This window comes from Ochotona princeps, chromosome 22 (assembly GCF_030435755.1).
Source record: "Ochotona princeps isolate mOchPri1 chromosome 22, mOchPri1.hap1, whole genome shotgun sequence".
NCBI classification, from domain to species: Eukaryota; Metazoa; Chordata; class Mammalia; order Lagomorpha; family Ochotonidae; genus Ochotona; species Ochotona princeps.
The window spans coordinates 26,924,596-26,941,051 of record NC_080853.1 but is presented as its reverse complement, the minus strand read 5'-3'; positions in this window follow the sequence as shown (position 1 = coordinate 26,941,051).

Below are 16,456 nucleotides of genomic sequence, written 5' to 3'. Positions count from 1 at the left end.
TGTGATCAAGTACGGGTACATAGGCGGGCATCTGTATGATATGAATGCGGGCATTATGTCACTGTATGTCACATAAGAGGGAAATGCGAGGTGGTGAAGATGCACCTGCGGGATACGATCGCTCTGCCCGAGAGGTGGGCAGCGTGATGGGCGTGTACGACGGTAAAGCCGTCAGCCAGGTGGAGGTGAAGCCAAGATGATGGGCCACTAACTGGGCGAGTCCATTACCTACCCGCCGGGTTACGTTCCCGGCGCAATAAACGCGCGCTGTTGCTGCCGCCAAAAAAAAAAAGGGGGGGGGGGGAAATGACTGAATCTGAATACATACGTTTTCACATACATATAAATACAGTTGTAATATGTTTATAAAGAAAAACTGGAGAAAGTACTCTCATCTCAGTAATGAGTTTTTTTTTAATTTGAAAAAAAAAAGACTATAAAACCGTAAGAAAACAGTAAGCAGCTTAAGAGAAAAATGGACAAAGGACTCAATTATTATAATTTTTAAAAGCAGAAATACACTCATTATACATATAAAAAGACGCTCACCCCTTTATTATCTAAAGAAATGTACATAAACAAGATTGAAGTAGCTTCTGTTTTGAATAGCACGTAAGTTTAAGTAGAATTAAAATTGTATAAACTTGATACGAAGAGGTTTTACACACACATACACACTATTGGTGACGGACTGAATGATATAATCTTGTTAACGACTTTGGCAAAACCTTAAAAAAAAGCCAGTGTTCATACTTTAATTAAAGAATCATGCTTCAGGAATTTATCCTAAAGTGCCAATCACCAGGAAAAGGAACACATGGATCACAAAAGTAAAGGTAGCCACATTGTGTTTACTAACAATACAATCAGAAACACCCCAAGATTCACCTATAAAATGGAATATTATATTTCCAAATAAATATAAGATTTCCAAATAAATTGTAGTATCCATCTAAGATGCTTGTAAAAAATATGAAATGAAAAAGCAGAAACCAAAATTTCAAAAATGTTCTTCCCTGGGACATTTACTTATTTATTTTTGTGTCAGAGAGAAAGATGACACATTTTGTAGGTTTAAAATGATCCATAATTCTCAATGCTTTTCTGAGTTGTAAGTCTTCGCATAAGAAAACTGCTTCTCTTTTGTCTCTACAATATAAGAAAAAATAGTTTACACTAAGAAAGTAAGTTCTGTTAGTCTTAACAGCAAACCAGCTGTATCTAGAACAGAATCTAATTCACACTAATTTATATTTAACGTTTACTTCTACTTTGAAATATTTGAGTACATGGTAAAAATTGATTTTGAAAATTACCAGCAACCAATGTTCAAGTTTAGAAAAAAACCCCACAATTTATAGTATCTCTTTTAGATAAGTACCATGGTAAGAAAGTCTTGGTTCTTATGAAGATGTGAGCATTTAATAACCTGGAAGTAATAAAACTATGGGGCTGATGCTGTTCAAAAGTAGTCCATTTGCAAAATGAGTTTAGGTTTATCCCCAAGAAATGCCTGCTAATTCCAGACTGATGTCCCCAGACCAATTTTTATGCAAATTAGCTAAAGCTAAAGTGTTGACTTGAGCCAAACTTAATTATTGGGGGGGATCTTAAAAGCAATCACGTGATCTGTTCCTAAAGAAAAGGGAATGGATTTGGATTATCCACTAATGGTCCCCTCCCATTAGTAAGGATGATTGAGTTCACCGCAGGAGAATATATATATACATTTGAACTGTGGAAACCTTTGTGTTCTTTTGTTTCCACTGCCCAGAGGGATTAGGGCAATGGATCCTGGGGTTGGGGGGCGGATCGGAATTTTACCAGAACCGATGTGGAGAGGCAAGCATAAAGCTTGCCCCATGGGGCCAAGGAAGCAGGATGGAATGTGCAAAGTCTGATTGCTCTGAGCTGGGACGCAGATGGTCAGCCAGCCAGAGGCATTCTTAGGTCAAGACAGGCTAGGTGCAGAGCAAGGAGCTCTTGTGTACCTCGGCTTTGCGGCATATGCCAAATCCTGGCTGGGCTCAGATGTGAGTGAATGCAACAGTTTTGAATCCTAAACCTGGACACTTCCATTTCTTTCCACGTTTTTTTATTTTTACTAATTTTATTACAGGTAAATGGCAAGAAATTTGAATGTGACTTTCTAATTCAAGAAAACATTGAGTGCAGGGAACAGAAACAAGTAAATAAGGCAAGGAAGAATAACACAAGACATTTGGAATAGTCTTTCATCCCTCAGGCCTTAAGAACGTCCCTGACACCAGCAGCTTCAGTTGTAGCTTCAAGCAGCACCACTTTATCAACAGTGCCCCAAGCCCTGCTGGATCGTGATCTTCCAATTCCCGAGTCAATACTTCTGAAAATATGTCTGGTGGAGCATTGGGACACAGAGGAATACCAACCGGTGTCTTCTGCGTCCATACGTTCTACCCTTAGCCGACATCAGACAAAGCCTGATCAGTCCATGAGCTGAGTGTCCCTCTTGTCAACACCGACAGGACCGTTCGCTTAACTGTCTATCTCCATAAAACTATTTTCATGAGTAATGAAACCAAACTCAAGGAAGTGTGCCTCGAACATCTATTTATTTTCATCCCAGGTGCTTTGCAGTAAGCGTAGTATATAGAGGCCTTAGCAGCATAATGTAACGATCTCATTGTTAAAGGATGCAAGAGAAAGTACTTTAAAACTCTCTAATGAGTTTTGACAGATTTTGATGGGTACTATAACATATGGTCTCTGAGTAGACATTTATTAACAAGGTCATATTTGTAAATACTGGAAAGAGAAATATGAATAAATAACATTTCTCCCTTTATAACGCATATGAACTAATAAGAGAAACTATGATAAGAAAGATAATAAGCTCATAAATGAGCAAAGAAATTCAATTCAGAGAAGACTGTCCAATAAAGGGCAACTGATGGTTTTCCTTTGAAAATGAGGAGAATAGTAGTATGTATGTAAGAGCAATAAGGTATTTCAGTTACTAGGAAGATAGGCTCAGTGAATATAAAGATGAAAAGTAACATAATGTGTTTACAAAATGATGAGTAGATTGGTATTAAAGGGACCATAAGGAATGGTGAATGATTTAATCAACACAAAAAAGACAATTTTTTAAAATTTAGGGTTTTTTTTATTGGAAAGACAGATTTACAGAGAGAAGAAGCAATAGAGAGCAAATTCTTACAAACGGTGGCTCTCCAAAAATGCCACAATGCCTGGAACTGAGCCAAACTGAAGCCAGGAGCCAGGAACTCCTTCTGGGCCTCCCATGTGGTTGCAGAGTCCCAAGGCTTTGGGACATCCTCTACTGCTTTTCCATGCTACAAGCAAGGAGCTGGACAGGAAGTGGAGCAGTGGGGACATGAACCAGTGCCTATTCCTTATGACCAGTTCTCTTCAGATCTCACTAGAGAGAAGCATCTCCACATTTAATGCCTGTGTTCCTGCAGCTATCTGCATTTTGAAAACAGGTTCTGCATGTATCTTACTTAAGCACCTGACATTGCTTTGATTTAGTGACTCTCAATACATTGTAGAATGAATGACTGTGAGGGCAATGCTCTAGAATAGAGTACACAGAAATGATAAGGGTGCAAATCAGTGTGGGGGGAGATTTTGTATTGTTTTCTGTTCCATGTCAAAAAAGTTTTAATCCACCTAGATTCAGGAATAAAGGGCCTGTATGGAGTTTTTGCACATTCCCAGAAGTGTAAAATGAAACTTGGAACACACTCTTTAGAACTCGTTAATATAGCTAAACATATGTGTCCCAAATTGCTTTTAACAGTTTAACTGCTGAATTGCCTCTGAGTGATAGGAGTACCTATGTCTACCAAAAACCTTGTGCAAGACTGGTTTCATCATATTACTCACAATTTCCCCAATCTGCTGCATGTCAAACTCAGACATGGTGGAGGATACTGGGAGGAGGAAGCTTCTGCAGCTAGAATTGTTTTGATCTGGCTACTGATCATATAGGAAGGTGTGGGCCTAGGATGAGTCATCAACACTTGACGAATCACACATTTTACTTTTTGCAAGATAGACTTCAATGTAAAAAAAATTAAAGGACAAAGTAATGATGTTTTTCAACTAATCAGAAAGGAAAAAAGGGATTTGTGGTCCTAACTAGCTGTAAATTTTGAAAGCAGAATGGAGATCATAATGCTTGTTTTATAAGGCTAATGTGATGATTAGAAATAATATATATGAAGCTTCTAGGCAAAGTCTGGAATTCTTTATGGGATCAAAAATATGCAGATACATTTATATTCTCTGGGCCAGTGCTGCTCCAGCTTTTATGTATGTACAAACCAGTGAGAGATCTTGCTGAAACACTAGGCCTAGATACTGCAGGTCTCGAAAGAAGCCTGAAATTCCACATTTGTAAAAGTTCTCAAATAATTCCAATGCGACCGGTCTATTGGCCAGATTTTGAGTAGCAATGGGGAGGTTTGTGAATAAGTGGGACTTATCAGCAAGGGTAAGGTCTTCATGTACACCATATGGGAAAAGAACTTTCTATTTCAGGAGAAGACATTGAAAGACTCCAGAAACAGTGCTGCACCTTGGGGTGCATCAGCGAGACTCCTTGAATGAGGAAAGGTGGAGAAAGAATGGAATGGGGGAGAAGAGAACCAGTTTGTGTTATTTCAGTGACTTAGTATGTGGTTGTAGGAGTGAAAAAACAACTTTTTCACAGGCATCTTGTGGCTTTCACCTTCAGTGCCTTCATGATCACATTGATAAATATGCTGCAGTTTTAATTATTCTATCAGACCCTTTGGTTAAAATTGAGCTCAGAAGAAGTGAGTGTTATAAAATACTTATTCCCCCTGCCCTCTGGAGCATGCTAGCATAGTAGTGGAAGTAGTACAGTGGGTGATATAAGAACAGCTGTATCAAAGGGAAAAGTGTAAGATGAGGGAATGGGTAAGTCAACATTGCCAGAGAAGCAAATTACCTCCCAAGACTCACTGAATTTCAACAACAGTTATGTTGAGTCTCTGCTTGGCTCTGTCTGGGTCTGCTCCACATGCTTTTATTCCTGGCTCTAGACTGAAGTAGCATTTTTCATTAGGAACAAGGGCGTTGAGGGAAACATGCACAGGATCTTAAAGGTTCTGCTGCAATGCATTGAACACAATGGCTGTCTCAGTGCGTTTTTCTAAAGCAGGTCACAAGAAAAGGCCTGCTATTAACAGGGAGAGAAGCTGTACTTGTTCCACAGGGATCCCTGCATGTCACATGGTCACAGAGAAGGAAAACATAGTCCTCCAACAGGAAGAAGCAGGAACGATCTGGAACAACAATGCCACCCACCGCACACATGCATCCAGACAAGGAGTCCAGTATCTGCATCCCCTTGTGTGCCTGTAACCAACCCTGGCTCTGGAGCTTGTCCTGCACCAGTTATATATCCTCAGCACAAAAGCTTTCATTAGCATGAAGCAAAATGGACAGATTTAAACTTCCTCTGTTAATGAGCACTTAAATGTTCAAACCTCTACAGGGGGGAATAAGGGAGAAGCCAGGGATTGTAGCATAAAAGCCATTACTAGGTAATCAGCCTCAGAGTAATCAAGAGTTGGCCAAACTCTCTCCTGATCTGGACTATATTTGGTAGGTGTCTTAAGAGAATGATCGAGCTGTAATACCAACCAATTTCTGTACACGCATGTTAGCCAAGATTTTATGCTATATAAGTGCTTTGATTTTTTTGATTTCTCAATATCATAAGTTACTATGTAGTAAAAAGGAAATGAAATGCAATTATCACATATTTTCCCAAAATTGTTTTACGTTTTCAAAAATCTCAGGGCATGTCCACTCACACCGAGTACATTAATAATCTAAATATGAATTATGCCAACCAATTCAAATAAAAGATTGTTTCTCTTTCTGAATGTTTCTGACAACACAGTTGATAACACAAAGATTTGAAAGGGCCCATCTATGCCATTCACTTTGATGTAGGACCATTTTTTGTCTCTCCATGCATGATTAAGGCATATGCTCTGAAAGTTTTGCTTCTTCAAATCCAGTAATAAAGCTATGGTCAAGCATATCATATTTCTTTTATTTTTTCCATCTCAATTCTTTACAGGGCAAGAGAGTGATTCAATGAAGAATGAAATAAAAACTGAGATAGAGTCCCAGGGATCATATATGGAAACAGAAGGTACTGAAAATATATTGGCATCATAGAATGAGATAAAACTATAAAACTATAAATCATGACTTTTGAATATACATGTATTTAGTTATTTAGGGGTTCTGTGTGTGTGCTTGTGTGTGCATGTGTGTGTGTGTGCATGTGTGTGTGTGTGTGTGTTATGTAATGATTACAGGAGGATAGCAGTGTTCTGCTTTGTGTGCCTCCTGAAACTTAGAGGGATAAAAAGCAGCACTGAGTATTTGTCCTGTGGTCACTGTTTTTTTAATGATTCCAACTGAGTTCCTTCTCTAACATTCTATTTAGAGTCTTCATCAAACCAAGAAGATCCCACAGTTGTGGATCAGCCAGAAGTGATTCCACTAACAGATGACCAGGAAGAGAAAGAAGATGAGAAAGGTAGGAGTATTTTCAACTATCAAGGATACAGAGAGGCTTTGGGTTTCTGCTTAGGATTCAACTGTCAAAATCATCCACATGCAGCTGACTGCTTTCAAAAGTAGAGTGAAATCTAGAAATAAAAAAAAAGATGCTGTAACATTTAATTTCATTTCCCAGTGTATGAAGCTGTTTATTCAATTTAAAATGTAATTGATAGGTCTAGCAAGAAATCAAAATTATGAAGATAAAAATAGAAAATGTTAAATAGCTTTAAGACCACTAGAATAATATTTTTAATTGATTTCATTCTATCTTCCTTCATATGATATTGATTAAAGAAGCAGTTTCTATAAAATATGCACATTATATGAACTTCAGAATTGTAGGCTTTGTCTGCTAATATTAGGATAAAGCAATATGAATAGTATTTTAAAAATAAGTGAATTTGGTCATGACTTTGCAAAGACAAAGGAATGGACATTTTGTAAATATTAAAAAGTATTTGAGTTAAGAAGCCTACATATTTAAGTGAACAGAGAAATCTTTTTGGAAAAAAATCTTTATAAAATAACTGTTATCAAAGAAATGTATTGTTTGTTGAAGAAACTGACCAGCCCATTTTTTAATATAAAGCCATATCATTAAAATAGTTCATGAAATAATTCATCTCTTACATCATATCATAAATCAGACTGCTCTTAAATAAATGTTTGCAGCACAGTTTCAGGCAATGACATGATAGGCCTTGTTTATAGAACACAGTGATCAATTTTCTTGCCAAATTAAATGCAGGCATCATCTCAACTGTAAAATCAGGTCGAGTGTAAGGATGGCTTCCAAATCAGGAATTCTCAGTGGAGACACTGACACAATATAACGCTAACCTATACCGATGATTTTGACTTTCCACTACTTTCTTAGCACAATATTGTTGTTCCTTTTCTGCATCTGATAGCTCTTGCTCAGTGGCAAATCCTGGTTCAGACTGCTATTGCCATGTTTCCAGCAAACCAAATAAGTGGTACACTTGGAATATTCCATGCCCGACAATGAAGAACTGATACTACCTTTACTCAGACTTGGTAGATGGGAAAACAATCAATGCTGTATTGATTTGCATATTTCCTCTGAACAGAATTATTTCCGTTGTATATTGTGCCTTAAGATATGCAAATGGGTAAAGAAACATCAAACAATTTCATATTTTGCTTTTTAACTTAACCCATGAAGGAAAAATCTTTCATTCAGTGCTTATTGGCATTCTTCCTCCAGTAGTTTCTCTGGCATTGAATCCATTCCTAGCAACTGAATACTCACTCTTCCTTTTCTTATATGTATACTAGTCTTCGATAAGTGATGGAGTACCGTATAGAGAAGCAATGAGATCGAATTCTGTTATGCACCTGTGGCAACTCTAAGGTTGAATTTCTTTATTAAACTTAGACTGCAATGCCAAAGGGTTTAAATTACCCATGCTTTCCTATACAGTTCTACTGTACTTCATTTGATCCTGCCTTAAATATTTCTAGTGTTAAAAGTTGAAATCAGTTTATTTGCCACACTTTTGTCACTGTATTCCTTGTGTCAAAGTTCATAGTAAAAGCTATCCTGTTACATACAAAAGAAATACCCTAAGGAAGAGAGGGTTGTTCACATTTGAGGCTCTCTTCTCCACCAAGCCAAGTTGAGTGCCCTAGAGCAAACTGTGTAATCTCTCTGTTTGAGATTTCTCATCTGTAATATGATGATCACAGGAGTGTTTGACACACATAGTTTTGGTGAATTACACATGTAATGCAATTTTAGTAATGCCTGTCACATGAAAAAGTACTCCTTAAGGATTCAGTGAGTGTCTTCCCTTTATAAATTGATTTCAAAGTCAAGAGAATCCACATGCAAATCCAGTACACATTCCACCAAAAACGTAACAACAAATGGTTCTGCACATTGGACTGGGGACACCATCTCATACCAACAGTTTTCCTAAGGTTCTGAAGTCTACTGCATACTAAGAAGCTTCAGAAAGTTCATGGAAAAGTGGAATGAATGTGAACTCTGAAGTCTCCTTGTGTTTCATTCTATTTAAAAAGAATAGTCAATAGATGATAAAATCACAATTTCTGTTTTTGGAGAGGAATGCCACAATTCTATTCATAGATCCACATAAGAACAGCAGTAAATAAATGCAAAACACTGGATTGCGTGTGCATTTTTATCCTCTACTTTACCCAATTTGCTTATTGAATAGTCTTGTTTGAACAAATTTTAAACTATAGCTCCAGGTCTGTTGTACATCTACAAAACAAACTCTTATCAGAAAGCTGTTCATATGTATTAAGAATTATGTGTAAATAAAACCATTTGTAGAGACATTCTTCGTAGCTGTAAATCTATTATGTGTCTAATATTGCAAGACTCGTTTTAAGCAAGATTCTTTAAAGAAGAAAATTTCAAGCCTGGAAACATACATCCCCTTGTTTATAAGATAAGAAAATCTAGATAATCTTCAGGATGCATCTTCTGTGGCTCCCAGGTGTACAAGCTCAGATGTTGCAACGCTGAGTTTTGAAGTTAGATGTGCCAAAATAGGGATCTTGAAAAGATGGAGAAATATGCAGCAGAAATTCCTGCTGATAAAATTGCACAAAAGCACAATGGACATGCCCGTGGGAGACCTAAATACAAAATTTCCAACAGGCAATAGAGTGCGGTCTCACATATGGCAGCTTTTCTCCTGTACCACATTACCGCTTCCCAAATGAGTCCAGTTTTATGCCTGCCCAGCAGGATCTGCAACACATGTAAAATCTGGTGAAATAACATCATTTAGGTTAATAGCAGGACAGCAGAGTAATATGATAAAAAGAGTTCCTGTCAAAAGGATCCTATGTTTCAGCACAAGATATATCACAAGCATTTAAACATGTTCCTTGGGATTCATGTCCAGCTGAATTTAAAAATACTGGATATAAAATATTAAGTATGTCGGCACTGTATCATTATGATATCACAAAAATTTCTACTCGTATTTAATTAGCAGTTTATATTGGACTTTCTCCCCCAAAATCCCACAGAATGCCTAAATCAGATCCCTTTATTTTCCTGATATCTATTGTTGAGTATAGAATGGAATATAGTATGCTTTTATCTATTTATGTAAGGTTCACAAAAAATGTTCATGAACACATAAGGTATGTTTTTGTTCATGAACACATAAGGTATGTTTTGCTTTTTCTTGGAAAAAGATGAGCTTAGTCAGGCCTATAGGCCAAGAGTAAAGCACACATCAACAAGTATAGATTGTCATATGCATAGGTTCAAGGATTGACAACTGACTGGCATGACCATGAAGAGTACAGAGAAGTGTAACTTCTCCCTCTAACTATGTGATTCCAGGCCATCACTTCAAGTACAAGAATACCATTTTCTAGAACAGTAGAAAAGTAAACTCAGTTACACATAGTTTCTCCACTTTGTGGATTTTTTCAGTAAGTCCACTGGGAAGACTCACACTCCTTTTTTTTTTGCCTTTTAATTTTATTATTTTATTCTGCTCCTCTTTACATAGTTGATTAGGAAACAAAGGGTCAAGAGCTACAGGAAAGTGGGTATGACCATTGTTTCCACATTCTCTCTCTCTCTCTCTCTCTCTCTCTATATATATATATATATATATATATATACATTCTCTCTATATATATATGCAGTCTCTCTATATATATATATGCAGTCTCTCTATATATAATATATATACATAATATATAATATATTATATACATAATATATATAATATATATATAGAGAGAGACTGCATATATATACTGTATCTTGGGTTAGGGGAGATAAAGGGAGAAGCCCCACCCAGCTTCACACCCATCCCAGGGTCCCTGATGTGGACACTGCCCGAGTGGTTTTGATAGTTCAACAGTTCTGAATTCTGCCCATCTTGCTATTACAAGCACGATGAATCCTTCCAGAATCCACTGACTGACCTAATCCACCTTAAGGTCTCTGTTTGCCTAGATTTTCACTGCCAACACATGGCTGGGGTAGATGATTGAATTGTTCTGTCCTCCATCCTCTGTTGTGGTACTAGGTGTGCTCTGCAGGTTCCTATGTACTGCCATATCCTCCATGTGCATCTGGATATGCTGTCTACTGCTTCTGAGAGCATCACTTGGAGGGATCCCCAAAGAAACTTCATCTGAGGTGATCCCAGACCTGATTCTTGTGTGTGTTTGCCAGTACAGGGTCTGGCACAGTCCATCATCCCAATCAGCTTATGCACATGCTGTGATTGCAATTGCTGGGTCAGTTCTGTTTCCAGCCCTGATGGAGGATATTGGGAAATTTGTCTGCCTGGACACGGTCCCTGCAGGTGAGCACAACAACCACAATAGGGAGCAGCCCAGACCAGGTCAAGGAACTGTATCCACCTGCATATATTTGGCACAAGTCAAGGACAGACCAGGCTGAACCAGTTCACATCACCTGCTGGTGAATCCGAGCAGCAGAATAGAGTGTGTATTAGGACAGGTTTAATTGAAACATATACCAGTACACAATTACGGCTGGGACTGGATACTGGCTGGGCTGGGCTAGGCTCTAACCCCCACCAGCATGATCTGGAATAGGGGATGGGCCAGGCCAGGCTACAGCACCCACTGGCAAATGCTGAGGTGAGGCAGGCCATGCCAGTCTGGGTTGCAGTGCCCAACCAGCACACGTGAGAATTGGAGGACAGGGGGAGGAGACAAAACTGGTTGGGAGGTTATGGAAGGCTCCCCTGCTGGACCACCACTCCCACTGGAGAGCATAGGTTGGGATGGGGGCAGACCATACCAGGCACGGCTACAACACCTGTGGGCTTCATGTGAGCTAGATTAGAGAAAAGCCGTGCTGGGCTGACTGCTCCTACTGGTGCAAGCATAAATCAGAGTGGGTGTGGGGTGGTGGGGCTTTGCCACAGCATCAGCTGGCAAACGTTGGCACTGGGGGCTAATTCTGTCAAGTTAAACTGCAGAACCACCTAGAGAGTACAAAATCTGGGAGTGAGAATGGGCTCAGTAGGGAAATAGTGGGCACCTTCCTCTTGGGTTACCACTCTCACTGGAGAGCCTGAAAACCAGGACTGGGGCAGGCATGGCTGAACAGAATGGCACTCACCAGCGTGTGTGTGGGCTGGATAGTGGGGCTGATTGGGTTGAACTAAGCTTCAATGCCCATTGACATGTATGAGAGCTGAATGGGATATGGGTCAGACTGGACCTGTCTGCTGTCCATACTGGCAAGCACAGAAACCAGGGCAGGGGGCAGGCCTGGTGGGGGTTATTGTGGTTCGCTCCAACTAAGACTCACATTCTTGATGAAGCGAGGATGACACGGGAGACAGTGATCATCCAAACGTGAAACCTGTGTATATTATTTTTCCCAGGCTTAATTATTCCATTTGACAAAAAAAGGCAAAGACATCCTAGTCTAAACAAAAAGAATCATCCAAATTAACAGTATTTTATATTACAGTGTACCAATAATTGGACAGTTGATTATTCCCTACTTTAAAATGAGAAAAAAAGTCATTTAGTTCAAAATAGGTTTACCCACACTCAGCTCAGAACCAGGCTTGATTTCCTCTCTGTATTCATGAGTCCACGTGTGAAGCACCTTTCCTCTCATCTCCTCTGGCACTATTTCATCTTTCAGAGAACACATAGAAAGTGAGCTGTTTTCTCTTCTGCCCCTACCAGTCAAATCCATTAGGGATTTATCTCACCTACAAAGCATCACTGCACAGCCCTGGGTATTTTCATTTATTAATAGGATTCTGATGTTGCTGACAGAGCTTTTACCACTGCTCTAAAAACAGACCCTATACCAGCAAGGTAGCCACGCAGAATCAGTGACACTCAAGCTTGCATATCCAGCTTGTTCATTGCTGCAGAGAGCAATAGTTTGTGCATATTTTTGGTTCATGCAGAATAGATTTTCTGCTTTCAGATTTTGTGTCTTTAGAGAGTCTTTACAGGTCAAATGAGATCACTTTCACTAATCCCGTACTTTTACATTTACAGCACTGTTATTTAGTTTTCTAAGGAAACTTAACTTTCAAATGGCTTTTTTTTTGTTACAAATATTCTTTCCTAATCACATTTTCTAATTGGAAATTATCAACACAAATTGTATTTTTAAGATGCAAGTGAAATTTAAAATGTTGCTTCTTAATTGGATTTTTGCAATAGTTTAAAATATATAAGGAAATTTCTCATTTATTTAAATACAGAAGGTAAAATTATTGAGCCAAATTGTTTCTCAGCGTGCTATACATAAAGACTCTGCTCCTTTGAATTAATATTGTATCAGGTAGTACATTTTTAAAAAAATAAATGTTGATCCTTTTACTCCTCAAACAAAAATATAACTGACCAATCATTTTAAGGTTAAAAAGGAAGACAAGCGTATTTACTGTTACCAAAATGTTGGTTTTCAGATTATGCCTGTATGTACAGATGCAAATCTGGACTACAGGTGTATAAGGGTCACATGTAGTTACAAAGTACAAATGTTTCCCAGACCTCTTGGGTTGTTGCAAGTTTTCTATAGCTTTCTGTGATAATCTTCACTGTTAAAATCTACATTAAATCACCCTCAATGTCTTTCTTGCATGTTAGAGAAATCTATGATCCTTCCAATATCTGAGAATTCTTTGGGTTTAAGGACCATTTCTTCTCATTTCGTGTTGCAAGCTCCCTGCTCTGGCAGCGATTCCCTTGAGCCCCTGTCTTTCTTCCTCTTCAGGGGTGATCCCTAGTCCTCCCATTCCTTCATTGCTTTCTAGGCTTTGATAAATGTGAGGATCAAAATTGATACTTAATTATTACTCCATCTCCACCTCATGAATTTTCAGAGATCATCTCTTGTAATATACATGCAACAAAAAGTCACATCCTCAAATACTTTTTTCTTTTTTTTTTTTTAAAGATTTATTCATTTTATTACAGCCAGATATACACAGAGGAGGAGAGACAGAGAGGAAGATCTTCCGTCCAATGATTCACTCCCCAAGTGAGCCGCAACGGGCCGATGCGCGCCGATCCGATGCCGGGAACCAGGAACCTCTTCCGGGTCTCCCACGCGGGTGCAGGGTCCCAAAGCATTGGGCCGTCCTCGACTGCTTTCCCAGGCCACAAGCAGGGAGCTGGATAAGTGGAGCTGCCGGGATTAGAACCGACGCCCATATGGGATCCCGGGGCTTTCAAGACGAGGACTTTAGCCGCTAGACCACGCCGCCGGGCCCAATACTTTTTTCTTTTTAAAAATTATTAGTGTTTTATAATTCAGTTTCCATAGGCTCTGGGATTTCCCCTCTTCTCTGTCCCCAGAATCCATCCTCTCCACTGATTCCCCCCATATTATTACAGTAGTATAGTCCTTCATAAGAAGTAGCAGGTCTGTCATTCTGCTATTAAAGTGTATCCTAACATTGTAGGTATGGACAATAGCAGAGAGTTCAGCATTCTATTGTTAAAACATATATAACAGTTTCATTGGGAATCCATCTTTGATTTGGAAGTAGAGATATATACTGCATTGTATCTTCACAACTGGATATGATAATCTCTATTACACAGTTACTATACATTCCCTTAAATGAAAAGCTGTAAAACAAAATCAACAACAGGAAGAAAAACAGAAAATTTATGACAACATGTTAAGTAACATGCTACTGAATGATCAATATGTCACTTAAGAAATGAAAAACAAAATCACAAACCTTCTTGAAAGTGATGCTACTGTATGACCTATGTGTCACTGAAGAAATAAAAACATTTTGTTTGAATAAATGAAAACAAAGAACTATCAGAAGCCATGAGATGTAGAAAAAAAACAGTATTAAAAGGGCATTTATATCTCCCCTTCATTGTCCACTGTGTTTTGTAATAAAATGGTCTATCAAGTATAGTCTAGTTTCCAACTTTCTGCTCTTTAGACGGGTCTTGACACTGTTGCCATAGGCAATGGTAGAAAGTTTAATATTCTGTTGTCTAGGTGTGGTTAGAAGTTTCATTGGGGGTCTACTTTTAGTCTGTTGTAGAGATGCATTCTGTTGATTTACTTTGATTTCTGGTACTCTGGTCTCCATTACATCCTTAATTTATGAGATTACAAGTGAATATTTGTTTAGTTTTTGTTTTGCATTCTTGATGTAGGTTATCATATTAGAGTGAACATATGATATTTGTCTTTTTGGGATTGGTTCATTTCACTGAGCATAACGGTCTACTAGAAGAAAATGTAGGAGATACTCTACAAGATGTAGGAGATACTCTACAAGGCATAGGCAGAGACTTCCTAGAAAAGCCATCAAAAACTCAGGCAGTCAAGACAAAAATAAAAAAAAATGGGACTACATCAAACTAAAAAGCTTCAGCGCAGCAAAGGAAACAATCAACAAAGTAAAAACAAACAAACAACAACAACAACAACAAACAGAGTGGGAAAAAAATCTTTGCACACTACACAACAGATAGTGGGTTAGCACCAGAATATGTAAAGAACTTTAGAAACACAATAACAATAAAACAAACCAGTTAAGAAATGGGCAAAGAAAATGAGCAGATATTTTTCAAAAGAACAAATGGAAATGACTAGCAGACATATGAAAAAAAATGCTCAAGCTCCCCAACAATAAGGGATATTCGGATAAGAACCTCACCAAGATACACCTAACCCCTGTGAGAATGCCATGCATACAGAAAACTACCAGCAACGCCTGCCTGCTAGGATGTGGGGAAAAAAGTATTCTACTCCACTGCTGGTGGGGCTATAGACTGGTGCAGCCACTTTGGAAATCAGTATGGAGAATACTCAGGCAACTGACAATCCACCTTCCATATGATCCAGGAATACCTGGGAATATATTCAAAAAAACTGATACATACCCACGAGATAGCAACCTGAACCTCTATATTCATTGCAGCACAATAAACAATTGTAAAACTTTGGGAACAATCTAGATGCCCATGGAAGGAGGACTGGAGAAAGAAACTGGTACATCTACTCTATGGAATACTAGTCAGCTACTGAAAAGAATGAAATCTTTTTTCTTGATTTCCTCCCTTTACCTCTTCCCCAATTTAATCTAGTTTACCACATATCATGCCTAAGTCAGTTTGGTCACTTTCTGAGACATAGGGTGCCATAACTATGTGGCTTCTTAAAAAGTAAAAAACAAAAAATACCCTTTCTTAAGTGGATTTCAATCTCCACATGTTGAACTATTCATTCACATTAGAATTTGTCCACTCTCTTTGGGTGAAACACCTGAATTCCTATGACAACTCTTAAAAATATTAGTTTTTACTTGCATCCGAATATAATATTATTTTACATATACTATCCTTAACTATTTCACAAAATTAACTTCCTCAAAGACAATACAGTTCCTAACAGTTGATGACTTGTTCATCATATTTAGTGTCTTTACCAAGACATTCTATAATGCCAAATTATAATTTTAATAAGATAAAATCACAACTCATACAAAGATGAAATTAATGTATGAACAATATTTTATCTAAATCATTAATAAGGGAATCCCCAAGACACTAAAACTGGTTGGAAGGGGCATTTAAAATGTGTATGCATGTGTGTGTAATCCATCTCCATATACACAGACTGTGAATTACAGATATATAGGGACTATAGATGTAACCATGTCATAATACATCAACACACTTAGATATATTCAATGTGTCAGTATACACACACACACACACACGATTCAAGAGTTCTGAAATTTTCTGAAATGGGTAATATACAGGACACTAAAATGTACTCTTGATTTCCCCCACACAAAAATCAATGTCATTGTTATAAACAAGCCTC